At 39.5% G+C, this 12500-nt stretch overlaps 1 protein-coding gene across 3 annotated transcripts in view; it reads right to left on the bottom strand.

Moving 5' to 3' along the window:
• Nucleotides 1-12500, bottom strand: part of rtkna (rhotekin a) — a 220869-nt gene that overhangs the window by 89424 nt on the left and 118945 nt on the right. The window lies entirely within an intron of this gene.

Genomic DNA, 12500 nt, shown 5'->3' on the forward strand with positions numbered 1-12500 from the left:
AAAAAAATGATTAAAAAAAATAAGTTTAAAAAAAAAAAACATGATTGCATTGGGACGGAATAATTTTTAGACACATTTACTAGGATAATTCTGGGAAATCCCTTATCTTTCTATTGTGTTGCTAGTGTTTTAGTGAGTTTAATAGTACCTGATAGTCGGAAGGGTGTCTCCACGGGTGTCTTGACGCGCAGTGTCTCAGGGGAGTCGACAGCAGCTATGGACGGCACAAGCTCAGCTTTTCTCCGGTAAGAAGCGACTTTTTACCACAATTTTCTCACCGAAACCTGCTGGTTGACATCCGGTAGGATCCATGTTCGCTTGACCGCTCTGATCCATAGTAAAGTTTCACCTCTGGGAATTTTAAACAAGGAATCACCGTGTGTTTGTGTGGCTAAAGGCTAAAGCTTCCCAACTCCATCTTTCTACTGTGACTTCTCCATTATTAATTGAACAAATTGCAATAGATTCAGCAACACAGATGTCCAAAATACTGTGTAATTATGCCGTTAAAGCAGACGACTTTTAGCTGTGTGTGTGTGCAGCGCTCATACTTCCTAAAAACGTGTTACGTTGTGCGCACACGTCATCATTACACGACGTTTCGAAGACGAAACTCCCGGGAAATTTAAAATTGTAATTTAGTAAAGTAAAAAGGCCGTATTGGCATGTGTTGCAATGTTAATATTTCATCGATATATAAACTATCAGACTGCGTGGTCGGTAGTAGTGGGTTTCAGTAGGCCTTTAAAGTGCCCTCTTTGGGGATTGTAATAGAAATCCATCTGGATTCATGAACTTAATTCTAAATATTTCTTCACAAAAAAAGAAATCTTTAACATCAATATATATGGAACATGTCCACAAAAAAATCCAGCTGTCAACACTAAATATTGCATTGTTGTATTTTTTTTTCACAGTTTATGAACTTACATTCATATTTTGTTGAAGTCTTATTCAATAAATATATTTATAAAGGATTTTTGGATTGTTGCTATTTTTAGAATATTAAAAAAAAAATCTCAAGTATCCCTTGGCATACCTTAAAGGGCACACAGAGGATGCAAAAAAAAAAAGTGTCACGTGGTGTCAGGACTACAAGCCCTGGGGATGTTCCTTCAGTTGTTCCAATAACTGATGACATTCTAAAATCGTTTGAAATGCCAATGTTCTGGCTTTAAAGACCTACTGAAACCCACTACTACCCACCACGCAGTCTGATAGTTTATATATCAATGAGGAAATATTAACATTGCAACACATGCCAATACGGCCGGTTTAGTTTACTAAACTGCAATTTTAAATTTCCCGCGGAGTTTCGTCTTGGAAACGTTGACGTGTACGTGTGACGTCATGGACTGTTAGGAAATATTAGCGCTGCACACACACACAGCTAAAAGTCGTCTGCTTTAACCGCATAATTACACAGTATTTTGGACATCTGTGTTGCTGAATCTTTTGCAATTTGTTCAATTGATATTGGAGAAATCAAAGTAGAAAGATGGAGTTGGGAAGCTTTAGCCTTTAGCCACACAAACACACGGTGATTCCTTGTTTAAAATTCCCGGAGGTGAAACTTTACTATGGATCAGAGCGGTCAAGCGAACATGGATTCCGACCGAATGTCAACCAGCAGGTTTCGGTGAGAAAATTGTGGTAAAAAGTCGCTTCTTACCGGAGATCAGTTGAGCTTGCGCCATACATAAAGCTGCCGACGACTTCCCGTGAATACACCCTTCCGACTATCAGGTACTGTTAAACTCACTAAAACACTAGCAACACAATAGAAAGATAAGGGATTTCCCAGAATTATCCTAGTAAATGTGTCTAAAAACATCTGAATCCGTCCCAATGCAATCGCGTTTTTTTTTTTTTTTCTAGTCCGTCGCTATCAATATCCTCAAACACGAATCTTTCATCCTCGCTCAAATTAATGGGGAAATTGTCGTTTTCTTGGTCCGAATAGCTCTTTTTGTTGGAGGCTCCCATTAAAAACAACGTGAGCATGTGAGGAGCCATCAACATGTGACGTCATCGTCTGCGACTTCTGGTAAAGGCAAGGCTTTTCTGTTAGCGACCAAAAGTTGCAAACTTTATCGTTGGATGTTTTCTATTAAATCCTTTCAGCAAAAATATGGCAATATTGCGAAATGATCAAGTATGACACATAGAATGGACCTGCTATCCCCGTTTGAATAAGAAAATCTCATTTCAGTAGGCCTTTAATATAGTATTTTTTTATTTAATTTTTTTTTTTCCAAGTATGTCGTTTAGCAATCCATTTTCCATTTTCTACAACTTGTTACTTTCGGTGTCTCCTCGCTGCTCAGGCAAATCATATTGTCTAATAGGATGGTTCTTTATTGTCATTGCACAAGTACAACGAAACTTTGTGCAAACAGGTTTTATCCGGCCCGCTGGATGAGTTTGCTAAATATACAAATTAACCTGAAATTTTTGAATGAAAGAAACGGCTCTTCTACAAGTGTCTACTGGATGTTGCAATAGCAATTCTTTGTATCTCTGTAGATCAGGGGTCGGCGAGCCGCATGCGGCACTTGGATCACTCTGATGTGGCTCAGCTGCATACTTGCCGACCCCCACATTTTTCCGGGAGGTTCTCCGGATTTCAGGGCCTCTCCCAGAAATCTCCCCAGGATAACATTCTCAGATTTTCACTCGGACAACAATATTGAGGGCGTGCCATGATGGCAATCCTTTAAACGTCTTCTCGACCATGTCGTCGCGTCCGATTTAATACTATGCTATCTGAGTGCCGGCCAACCACATCTAGTGTGCGGCTACTGAATCAACACGCAAGCGACTGCAAGGCATACTTGGTCAACAGCCATACAGGTTACACTGAGGGTTGTGATCTAAACAACTTTAACACTCTTACCAATATGCGCCACACTGTGAACCCACACCAAACAAGAATGACAAACACGTTTCGGGAGAACATCAGCACTGTAACACAACATAAACATAACAGAACAAATACCCAGAATCCCATGCATCCCTAACTCTTCCGGTCTACATTATACACCCCCTCCGTGCGTCGGTTGAGGTGGGCGGGGTTTGGTGGTAGCGGGGGTGTATAATATAGCCCGGAAAAGTTGATCAATCGAGGAAAATGATCAAACTACATACATGGCATACTGTAATTTGATTTTGATATTTTTTTATAATGATTGATTGAAAATGAACACCATTGAGTTGACTGATGAACGTAATCACATAATTCATTCTGAAAATATAAATAACGAGACATAAAGATAGAAGACTATTAACCGCAACATGTACGTGTAAAAAAACAACAACAATATGATTTGTACATTTTCAGAATGTGCTTCTTCTATTTTTAAACACAGAAAACAATCTGAAGGTGTCTTTATTTTTAAGTTATCGTGCAGGGATTTCACCAGTCCGGCCCACTTGGGAGTAGATTTTTCTCCACGTGGCCCCCGATCTAAAATGTGTTTGACACCCCTGAATTAGACTGATACATAATGTTGGATATCGAGAACATACAAGCCCTTTATTTATTGAGTCAAAAAATATTAAAGTTCGATGATTTGGTAAAATTGCAAACAGCTAAAATGATGTACAAAGAAAACTATAACCTGCTACCAAAGAATGTTCAACAATTCTTCTCAACAAAAGAGGAGAAATAAAACCTTGGAGGAAAATCTAATTTAAAACATTTGTATGCACGAACAACACTAAGAACCTTTAGCATATCAATATGTGGAATTAAATTAAGGAATGGATTTAAGTAAATAAATTAAACATTGTATTGATATGATCCAGTTTAAGAGGTTGTTCAAATTAATCGTGCTTACAAAGTACAAAGAAGAATTATGAGAAATACTTTCAACCTTATTGAAAATAAAATTGGGACGGAAGATGTGGCCTGCGCTGCCTGCAAGAGCAAAGGTCACCGCCTCTGTCCATGGTCCTGAGGACAGAGCACCATCAGAGGGGGGGGGGGCGTGGCAGTGCCGATGGCGAGACACAGCTGGTTGGTGATTAAATTTCACAGGTGGTACATGTTAATCTAATCATTTGTTGTCTTTAACAGTAAGCGGCCGGGAGCAGGAGGGGAGAGAGGATACGGACGTGACTGAAAAAGATGTCATTTTACTATAAAAAGTCAGTAAATGAATGTATATATTTGTAAACGCTCTGAAGTAGGAAAGGGGTAGGATTAAATAAGATTTACTTCTTCCTACTCCTTTTCGGACATGATGTAAAGTGTAAAGATATGAATTTGTGTGATGTATTCTGCTGTAAGTGTGTTCGAAATCAACAAAAAAAAAGAAAGAAATGTGGCAACATGCATCATCCGGAAGATTTGAGCTGCGAGTGTGGAAGCAAACTGGGAAGTGGGTGCCTACTCACCCACAGTGGAAAGAAAGATGCAATGTCTGTTTTTTTTTTGTTTTTTTTTTTTGAAAAGTTATATTTTAAGCCATGATTCACCTTTTCAATGTGATGCCTCTTCGACAGCTAATCCTCACTTTTCCCTCCAATAAGTGGCCAGAATCGACATTAATGTACATTTATAAAGAAATACAAGCCTACAATGAAGCGTTTAGACCAGCGGTGCCAAAACCTTTTCCCCCAAGGGCCACAGACTGACTGACCAAAGGATTCGGGGACCATTTTGGTAGATTTCACCTTCAAAACCAGTACAATATAGATTATTGTTTTCAAAAGAACAAGAAATTGCAATTTGGGTAAAATGCTGAAGAGCCAAAGCCGAACAAAAAGCTGAATGTTAGCACTCTGGCCGGATAGCGTCAAGTAACAAAAAATATGAGCTAAAGAAGCTCGCATGCTAACAATAGCACATTTACAGTTAGCATTAGTGAAATACCATGCATTGATTAACATGGACCCTGACTTAAATAAGTTGAAAAACTTATTCGGGTTTTACCATTTAGTGGTCAATTGTACGGAATATGTACTGTACAATCTACTAATAAAAGTCTCAATCAATCAATCAAAAAATCCAAAATATATGACACTACACCTGCTAGATTAGATTGAAAAAGACTAACATGTTAATTTTAGCATGCTAAAATGCTAACCTGTCCAGTACCAAAAAATGTATTACTCTGAGGTGTGTACCAGGAAAATGTGTTTAAAATGCCAGCATGCTAACGTTTGCATGGCTCAAGTAGCAAAGTATGACTAAGGTGCATACCTACACAATTAGCTAACAAAAAAAAGGTTGAATACTAACAATAGCATGCTAATAGGTATCGTTTGGCAAGTACCAAAATATTTGACTTAGAAAAACGAGCAAGAAGCCAGCATGCTAACAATAGCACGCTTACAGTTAGCATTAGTGAAATGCCAAAATACATGACACTATACCTGCTAGATTAGATTGAAAAAGACTAGCGTGTTAATTTTAGCATGCTAAAATGCTAACCTGTCAAGTACCAAAAAATGTATTACTCTGAGGTGTGTACCAGGAAAATGTGTTTAAAATGCCAGCATGCTAACGTTTGCATGCATCAAGTACCAAAGTATGACAAAGGTGCATAACTACACAATTAGCTAACAAAAAAGGTTGAATATTAACAATAGCATGCTAATAGGTATCGTTGGGCAAGTACCAAAATATTTCACTCTGAAAAACGAGCTAGAAGCTAGCATGCTAACAATAGCATGAATACAGTTAGCATTAGTTAAATCAATCAATCAATGTTTACTTATATAGCCCTAAATCACTAGTAATGCAAAAATATATGACACTATACCTGCTAGATTAGATTGAAAAAGACTAGCATGTTAATTTTAGCATGCTAAAATGCTAACCTGTCCAGTACCAAAAAATGTATTACTCTGAGGTGTGTACAGGAAAATGTGTTCAAAATGCCAGCATGCTAACGTTCGCACGCATCAAGTACCATAGTATGACTAAGGTGCATACCGACACAATTAGCTAACAAAAAAAAAGTAGCATATTAACAGTTGCATGCTAATAAGGATCATTTGGCAAATACCAAAATATTTGACTTGGAAAAACAAGCAAGAATCCAGCATGCTAACAATAGCACGCTTACAGTTAGCATTAGTGAAATGCCAAAATACATGACACTATACCTGCTAGATTAGATTGAAAAAGGCTAGAATGTTAATTTTAGCATGCTAAAATGCTAACCTGTCAAGTACCAAAAAATGTATTACTCTGAGATGTGTACCAAGAAAATGTGTTTAAAATGCCAGCATGCTAACGTTCGCATGCATCAAGTACCAAAGTATGACTAAGGTGCATACCTACACAATTAGCTAACAAAAAAAAAAATGAATATTAACATTAGCATGCTAATAGGTATCGTTTGGCAAGTACCAAAATATTTGACTCGGAAAAACGAGCAAGAAGCCAGCATGCTAACAATAGCACGCTTACAGTTAGCATTAGTGAAATGCCAAAATACATGATACTATACCTGCTAGATTAGATTGAAAAAGACTAGCATGTTAATTTTAGCATGCTAAAATGCTAACCTGTCAAGTACCAAAAAATGTATTACTCTGAGGTGTGTACCAGGAAAATGTGTTTGAAATGCCAGCATGCTAACGTTCGCACGCATCAAGTACCAAAGTATGACTAAGGTGCATACCTACACAATTAGCTAACAAAAAAAGGTAGCATATGAACATTAGCATGCTAACAGGCATTGTCTGGCAAGTACCAAAATATTTCACTCTGAAAAACGAGCAAAAATCTAGCATGCTAACGCAGGCTAACTCGGCTACATGCCGCCCTGATTTAGACTTCTCTCTGTCCTACAACAGAGGACTTCAAAAAGGAATCCACGACCTCTAGGGGCCCCGCAGAGGCACTGCAGGGGCAGATTGTGAATTTTTGGGTGGATTACACTTTTTAAAGTAAAAACTTGAATACACATTTATACTAGACATGTCCGACAATATCGGACTGCCGATATTATCGGCCGATAAATGCTTTAAAATGTAATATTGGAAATTATCGGTATCGGTTTCAAAAAGTAAAATGTATGACTTTTTAAAACGCCGCTGTACGGAGTGGTACACGGACGTAGGGAGACATACAGAGCACCAATGAACCTTAAAGGGACTGTTACGTGGCAGCCCATTCACATAATAACTACGGCTTTTCACACACACGAGTGACCAGTATGGTCAACAGCCATACTGGTCACACTGAGGGTGGCCGTATAAACAACTTTAACACTGTTACAAATATGCGCCACACTGTGAACCCACACCAAACAAGACACCATGAATAATTCCCGGGCGCGGCACCGCTGCTGCCCACTGCTCCCCTCACCTCCCAAGGGGGTGATGAAGGGGATGGGTCAAATGCAGAGGACAAATTTTCCCAAACCTAGTGTGTGTGTGACAATCATTTGTAATTTAACTTTAACTTAACTTTTACATTTTGGGAGAACATCCACACCGTAACACAACAATAACACAACAGAACAAATACTCAGACCCCCTTGCAGCACTAACTCTTCCGAGACGCTACATCGGCGGTCCTTTACAAGGTTTCTCATTGTCATCCCACTGTCCTTGTGGCTTGTGCAGCCCTTTGAGACACTTGTGATTTAGGGCTATATAAATAAACATTGATCGATGGATTGATTGAATGATGCAATGCAATGACAATATGCTAACAGGACTACAGCCTATACAGAAATCATTTCAACTCGCAGTCTAATTGGTGCATTACTGTACAGTGTATGTACAGTAATTACAGGCGTCCGAGTGTGTGCCTGTCTGTGATGAAGGCCCATGTTAGCATTCTGGCAAGTTGCTGTGCAGTGAAGCGCTCTGCCTCGTCAAATTTGCGGTGAGGCGGGTAAGAGGAACACTGTGCTTTGAGTGTGGGAATAAACAGGAATGGGCCGACTTAGAACTGGCCTACAGGAAATCCGCACTTGAAAACTAACTAGAATATGCAATTTTGGGAAAATTTAACTCAAACTTATAATAAACAATTCACCCCTATACAATATCCTACCCTAACACCCTACTGTGCGATATTACCCTTCGAGTGCAATACATCCGACACATATTTATTACTCCAGTACTCTTGTCTTTTTCTGTATATTGTACAGTATTTTGTATAGTGTTTTGTATATTGTACAGGATTGCTTCTCCCAGGAATGCAGACGAGCCTCGGACACAGTGGTAGGAATAAATTATTCAATAAAAAATAAATCAGACTTTGACAAAGAAAAACGTGCGCATAGCACTTACGGCAAAAAAAACCTAAAAGAGCTAGCATGGGAGCTAGAAGACAAAGGACCTAGCGTGGAAGCTAGCAGGTAGCGAGCAGGAAACAGAAGTAGTCACTTGTTGTAAGAAAGCAAACTAGGAAGCCGGACTGACTGACGGGAGAAGGCAGGCTTAAATAATGTCAGTGATTACAAAACACAGGTGTGCGTACGGAACAAGCGGCAGGTGAAAATACTAAGTGACTATGGTAACCAACTGAGAGGTGCATAAACAGGAACCGAAGGAGTCCAAAACCAACAGAAAACACAAAAGACTCAAAAATCTAATCATAATATAAACCGGGCATTTCAATAAGTGTCAAATAAAAATGAGCTGCATAATAAGAAATCAAACAGTGTATGTCCTTCGTAAGTTACTCCGAACATTATCTCCTTTTGTTGTTGACTATTTTTTTTGTACGGCGTAGATCTGGAAATGTTGACATGCAGAGTAAGCACTCTTCATTCTCTAGCAGGTGACTTTTCAAATGATGCTACATATTAGCATTAATGTTACTTTTTGTAGCAACGCTTTTGCCACACACTTGACTTAATAAGGTTGTCTATTGGACATATTCCAACTTGAAGCCAAACCACCGCCAGACCATGGACCCCCTGCTGTTTTCCTTGGGAATTAATTCTTCTTTCATTTGTTACCAGATTGACGCCTACTTTCCCTTGTATTACCACTCGCACCACAGCTAACGTTACCCATGCTGCTACCTCTCTGCTCCGCGAGGGCGTATACATATGTGACGTATGTAAAAAGTTGCGCTTGTTTAATGTCTCTGTGAGAAGGAGAAACAAGAAATAGCGAGAAACGCATGCAGTGTAATGCCCGCAGCTAAAAGCAACTGCGTGAGAACGTATACTCGAATATCACGATATAGTCATTTTCAATATCGCACAGAGACAAAACCGCGATATATCGAGTATATCGAAATATCGGCCAGTCCTAAATAGTACTCTGTTTATTTAAATTCTTAGTTTTATCTTTATTATCTCTCATGTAATCTATTTTCATCCCATATTTGTTCCTACTACCGTACCTTATTTTGGAGTCCTTAATCTCGTTATATGCAAATATAATGACAATAAAGTCCATTCTATTCTATTCTATTCAATACGGAATGCTAACATCGGCATGCCACACGTGCCGAGTTTGACAACTCTGGAGAGTACGACGGCAAAATAGGCTAAAACAAGTTAGCATGCTAACGTTAGCATGACACAATGCCTATGTTTGCATGTAACACGTACCGAGTTACATAAATCTGAGGTCTACGGCGACAAAACTGGCTCAAAAGTTACTAACCGTAGAATGCTAGAGTGTCAACGTTCGCGTAACGACAGTTAGAAAGCGACAAGCATCACGTTATTTGACTCTAAGGTGTATGGCAGCAAAATTGGCTAAGAGCTAGCATGTGTCACTTAAAACGTTATTTGACTGTAAGGTTGTACAATTGCAAAATCAGCTAAACAAGTAAGTGTAAAATCAGTTTAAAAAAAAGCATGCTAACTTTAGCATGCTAACATTAGCATGACACAATGCCTATGTTAGCATGTATCACGTACCAAGTTACATAACTCTGAGGTCTGCGGCGACAAAACTGGCTCAAAATTTACTAAGAGTAGAATGCTAGAGTGCCAACGTTTGCATAAGGACAGTTAGAAAGTGACAAGCATCAAGTTATTTGACTCGGAGGTGTACGGCAGCAAAAATGGCTAAGAGCTAGCATGTGTCACTTACAAAGTTATTTGACTGTAAGGTTGTACAGTTGCAAAATCAGCTAAACAAGTAAGTATAAAATCAGTTTTAAAATAAAGCATGCTAACGTTAGCATGCTAACATTAGCATGACACAATGCCTATGTTAGCATGTATCACATACCAAGTTACATAACTCTGAGGTCTAGGGCGACAAAACTGGCTCAAAATTTACTACGAGTAGAATGTTAGTGTCAACGTTAGCATAACGACAGTTAGAAAGCGACAAGCATCAAGTTATTTGACTCTGAGGTGTACGGCGGCAAAATTGGCTAGGAGCTAGCATGTGTCACTTACAAGGTTATTTGACTGTAAGGTTGTACAGTTGCAAAATCAGCTAAAAAATAAGTGTAAAATCAGTTAAAACAAAAAAAGCATGCTGTCACGCCAAATTTCTTCTCCCTACAAAAACCTTCCCCCCATTTACTTCCGGGGTCATAATTAATACAGACGTTTTGTTAACGCTATATTATAAAAATATAACGCTATATTATAAAAATACAGACGTTTTGTTAACGCCATATTATGACCATTTCCCCAATAATTTGAGCGAGGATGAAAGATTTGTGTTTTGAGGATATTGATAGCGAAGGACTAGAAGAAAAAAAAAACGCGATTGCATTGGGACGGATTCAGATGTTTTTAGACACATTTACTAGGATCATTCTGGGAAATCCCTTATCTTTCTATTGTGTTGCTAGTATTTTAGTGAGATTAAATAGTACCTGATAGTCGGAGGAGTGTGTCCATAGGTGTCTTGAGGCCAGTGTCTGAGGGAAGTCGACGGCAGCTGCATGCACGGCGCAAACTCCACAGATCTCCGGTAAGAGGCGACTTTTTACCACAATTTTCTCACCGAAACCTGCCGGTTGACAAGTAGTCGGGATCCATGTTCGCTTGACCGCTCTGATCCATAGTAAAGCTTCACCTCTGGGAATTTTAAACAAGGAATCACCGTGTGTTTGTGTGGCTAAAGGCTAAAGCTTCCCACCTCCATCTTTCTACTTTGACTTCTCCATTATTAATTGAACAAATTGCAGAAGATTCAGCAACACAGATGCCCAGAATACTGTGTAATTGCGCGATGAAAAGAGACGACTTTTAGCCGCAAGTGGTGCTGCACACGTCATCATTCCCCGACGTTTTCAACAAGAAACTCCACGGGAAATTTAAAATTGCAATTTAGTAAACTAAAAAGGCCGTATTGGCATGTGTTGCAATGTTAATATTTCATCATTGATATATAAACTATCAGACTGCGTGGTGGGTAGTAGTGGGTTTCAGTAGGCCTTTAAATCTTAATTGTTTGATAATAAAAATCGATTATCCGTGGCCTTCTGGTAACCTCTCCTGGCAAAAAGAGAAAAGCGGCAGGTCAACTGTTCTATTTCAAAGCTATGGTATATACATGAGTTTCAAGATGCCTTTACCGCCCGTAGTAAATCATAGTTTTCTACCAGCAACATCACTAACTTTAAGGCATATTTCCATGCGTGGTGAGTAGTATAGCTCGGTTGGTAGAGCGGCCGTGTCAGCAACTTGAGGGTTGCAGGTTCGATTCCCGCTTCCGCCATCCTAGTCACTGCCGCGGTGTCCTTGAGCAAGACACTTCACCCACCTGCTCCCAGTGCCACCCACACTGGTTTGAATGTAACTTAGATATTGGGTTTCACGATGTAAAGCGCCTTGAGTCACTAGAGAAAAGCGCTATATAAATATAATTCACTTCACTTCACTAGTAGTGGGTTTCAGTAGGCCTTTAAACCAGTGTGGGTGGCACTGGGAGCAGGTGAGTAAAAGTGTCTTGCCCAAGGACACAGCTGAAATGACTAGGATGGCGGAAGCGGGGTTCGAACCTGGAATCCTCAAGTACCAAGTGAGCCATACCGCCCCAATAGTTGGGCGGTATGGCTCAAAGCTGTTGTTGTTGTTTGTGTGTGAGAGGAGAGAGGCAGCAGAAGACATGTAGGAGGAGAAGAGAGTGTCTGTGGGCAGGCAGCCTAGCAACAACACAACCAAGTCCGCCTCAGCCGGCTGCTCAACATGCTCCTTTAGTCGGGAATGGAACAAAACCTTGGTTCTGAAGTGGACTTCTTTCACCGCTTGGGGAAAAAAAAAGGAAAACAACATTTTGGGACACACACGCTATGTTTTAGGGTCTTCCAACTCAACAGGTTGGGCTATTTTGTAGCTCCAAATGTTATATTTGAGTAAGAATATACACAAGACATATGATGATGATGTAATATTGTTATTCACATCAACTGGGAAGAATAATGGTGATCACATTCCAATGAATTAAACGGCACTTTATACCAAGATGATTCATACAAATAACATTCCTGGTGTTACTCCATTCTGTGGTGAACAGCCTGGGACTCTTATTTGTTTCAGCAGAAGGAGCAAGAAGTGTCACGGCAGGAACAAAAAGCTTGAAATGTTTCATAACTGTGTCAT

Source organism: Nerophis ophidion, linkage group LG01, assembly GCF_033978795.1.
Source record: "Nerophis ophidion isolate RoL-2023_Sa linkage group LG01, RoL_Noph_v1.0, whole genome shotgun sequence".
NCBI lineage: Eukaryota > Metazoa > Chordata > Actinopteri > Syngnathiformes > Syngnathidae > Nerophis > Nerophis ophidion.